The sequence below is a fragment of the Xenia sp. Carnegie-2017 genome, unplaced genomic scaffold (genome assembly GCF_021976095.1).
Source record: "Xenia sp. Carnegie-2017 unplaced genomic scaffold, XeniaSp_v1 HiC_scaffold_105, whole genome shotgun sequence".
In the NCBI taxonomy this organism is placed as follows: Eukaryota; Metazoa; Cnidaria; class Anthozoa; order Malacalcyonacea; family Xeniidae; genus Xenia; species Xenia sp. Carnegie-2017.
Genome location: NW_025813409.1, coordinates 3,693 through 7,067, shown reverse-complemented (window position 1 = coordinate 7,067; position 3,375 = coordinate 3,693). Strand labels below are relative to the sequence as shown.

The 3,375-nt window shown below is 33.2% G+C and overlaps 1 long non-coding RNA gene across 1 annotated transcript; it reads left to right on the top strand.

The window, feature by feature from the left end:
• Window positions 1–193: 193 nt before the first annotated feature.
• On the top strand, window positions 194–1,759 carry LOC124445809. The gene is made up of 3 exons (XR_006948258.1): window positions 194–462; window positions 683–869; window positions 1,320–1,759. It is a non-coding gene; the product is annotated as an uncharacterized LOC124445809 (long non-coding RNA).
• The last annotated feature ends 1,616 nt before the right edge of the window (window positions 1,760–3,375 follow it).

Below are 3,375 nucleotides of genomic sequence, written 5' to 3'. Positions count from 1 at the left end.
AATATTATGGAATATTTCCAGAGAATTTATTTAAGTGATATTTTTTTTCGTGTAGAAATTAATCAAATTATTAGCAGCTTATGTACTGTTTGAAGAAGGAATTATTTCATTTCAACATGTTTTTTAAAGACATTTCTAACTTTTGGAAATTTCCCATGAATTTATATAAATTAGTCCGAAAATATGTGTTTTATGACTGTAATGTTTGTTGAATTTTTGGTGATTTTCACCAAAAGTACGATAACTTGGAGTAATTTACCCCGCGTTGATGACAAGAAGCAAATGGACTAAAAATACAGCGAATACGTTTGGACCATCTAAGCAATGGAGTTAAAGAAAAATATCTGGTGAACATCTCAGCAGTTGGACTAAATGACTATTTCAATGAAATGTTGATGTTATTGGGGAAGAAATTGGGCAAAGTCTTAAGAGATTATGGACTATAGATGAAAAAAAGAATTGGTATGTTTTGTTATTGTCTCTTCAGATGTTTTTTTTAAGTACGACAGTCGCTGCCATTGACGTTTTTCGCTTCTAGGTTATGTTTTTGATGCCTGTTTTTTGAGAAAAGAATAACTTCTTCCTAAGTGTTTTATGCGATTTTAAACCAAGAATTGAACTTCTGTTTAAGTTTCCCTCGCACAGGTTATTGAAGCGTGTTGCAAATGGTTTTAATTCGCAGATATTGCTTTTGAGATGACTCATCGTCAAAGATTGTTAGCAGTGGAGTTCAATGTAATGAACATTGGTGCGCTACAAATGCAAAAGAAGTGTGTTAGAAAGAAGTAAAATCAATGGACTCTGGCTGCAAATGGAGTAATTGGGAAAAAATTGCACGTTGTGTCAGCAGATAATGGACAACAAACATGGTATGTTTTGTTATTGACATATGTATCAATATGCGATTTTTGCTGCTTCGTTATGTTTTCCATCTAAAATTTCGTCGCACTTTTTGCCTTACGATGCTTGTTTTTGATGACAATGCGGCTTCTGCGGAACTCTTCAAACCATGAGTTGACTTTGTTTTGTCAATTATTGAAGCGTTGTGTTGTAAATGGTTGTAATTTGCAGATATTGCTTTTGAGATGATTCATCTTCAAAGATTATACATTCTTTTAGTAACATTCTTTTTTGCCATTATTTGAAAACCGACGATGAGCAATTTGAATAATGGTAACGGTATTTTTTTGCGTGTTGTATATGTTACAACCCAATTTAAACACAAAAAATCTTCATTTTTTTTTACTTCATCAAAATGAAATATGTTTAATATATGTTTTTGTGTTTAAAAATCTGTTGGAAACACATTCTATTTTCAGATGCCGATACAAGTGAAATTGAAGGGAAACGATGATAATAATGCTGTTAATGGTAATTGTTCAAGGAAAACCAGCCCAGAATGATGTTCAGTGAATATTGCTTATGGTAATATAGATAGATATAGTTAAGATTATAGTTTGGCTCCACTATATGTATAATTGTCAATCTAAACAAAGTTGGAAGTTCCCCTTCCTTCCTACTTTATTTAGATGAAGTTTAAGTTAAATGCTTTGTCTGTCAAAATTGCCCCACACAATTTTGATAGATAAATGCAATAAAATAATATTGTAAATTGTCTTTTTGTCAATAGTTTAAAGTAATTATAATACTCCTGCAATGATCATAATGAACCGGAATAAGAATTGAAGTAATATGAATAATTTAAATGATTTACTGAATAATTTGTATAATTTGATGAATATCGTGACCTGTAATATAATCTGCAGTATTAAGTAAGTCAAGGGGGGCCGAAGACAGCGCAGGGAAAGCAGTAAGTCAGGGGGGACGGCGATGGCAGTACAGTGAAAGCGGCAAGCAAGGAAGGGATTTGAAGCATTAACGAACGTGGTAAGTCGAGGGGCGTGGTAATGAAATGGAAGTCATCTGAATAGATTGCGGCCATCTTGTTGTGTGTGAACATTTAATAATGGCTCGGTGGGTTTAATTTAAAGCTGAATTGCGTTGATGTTATGAAAAATTCTTAATATTACTTCTGTCGTGAAGTGTGAGGATGGATTAATAAGTGTGCAGCAGATAGAGTTATAAGCAGAAGTGAACTTTATGATTTAAAATGACTACGACGAGAGGACAAAAGGTAACGCCATGTTTCACATTATTTCTTTTTCAGTTGTTTGCTTTGTTTCCACCTGACAGAAAAGTCGGTGTAAAATGTTCCTTTATGTTTCAAAAAGATTTATTGCTCAAAGAGTTTAAATAGCTGAACAGTACATGATCACTTTTGAAATTGAAAGTTTCAATGAACATATTTCATAATGGCAATGACTTCACATTTAATTTATTCATTTCATTTGTTGATCTTTATGAGATATATATAATTTTTTCCATTTCTCTTAAAGGGGAACTCCACCCAAAAATAATGTTGGTCTTAAAACTTTGTCTGTCCCGTGAAAATAAATATGCGGCAATTTTTTTGTTTGTTTGATTCAATATTTTCACAAAAAATGAGTTGAAATGCTGCAGCTAGGGCATCCAGTGCGTGGGAGCAGAAATATGTCAGCGGCTTGTATTGACGTCATTTCGTCAATTGCTCCTCAAAGCTTTATGTAAAGTCATTGTCATAATAAACTTGCGTCAAAATGCTTCTCCTAATCACAAAATGTTTCTTTTCGAAACGTCAGAATTTTTTATTCGTAGGTATATACACAAGCAACTTTTATAGCTTACATGCAAGTATTGAGCTGGTTATTTGTATTCTGTTTTAATAAAACGTTTTCACATCCATAAAGGCCATTATCGCACAGTTTCCGCACTACATATAGAACTTGAATGTCGATTAATATTATTTTTTAAAAAATACGAAGGTTTCTTTGTGTGGAAACTGTGCGTAATGCCGTTTGCTTGTCCTCCGAATTCAACCTTAACAACAGTTTCCACTGATGTGAAACCAATCTATTGCCCTTAATAAACATTGAATAATAATAAACATGGTTGTGTAACTCATTACGGTTAGAAAATAATCCTACATAAAACCATTGTAAAAATTGCCAGTGCTATGAAAAACGAACACCCTCATATTGATCAATTGTCTAAACAAAAAACTAACAAAGAAGGCTAACATTAAGGAAATGATGACTTGACCCATTGGATTGAGTCCATTTCTAATCATCTTTGGTGGTGCTCTGCAAGTTGTAACAAGAATGCAGAAGAATTGGTGGAAAAATGGAAGTCTGTCCTTAACCACATTTCCAACAAGCATTTCTGGAAGGGGAACACATATTTTCATCAATGTTGCCACCAACAATTAACAGAAAAAGAAACAAAGCAGAAGAAGTGGTTATCTCCTACTTCACAAGCATATATCGCTGCAGAAGGTGA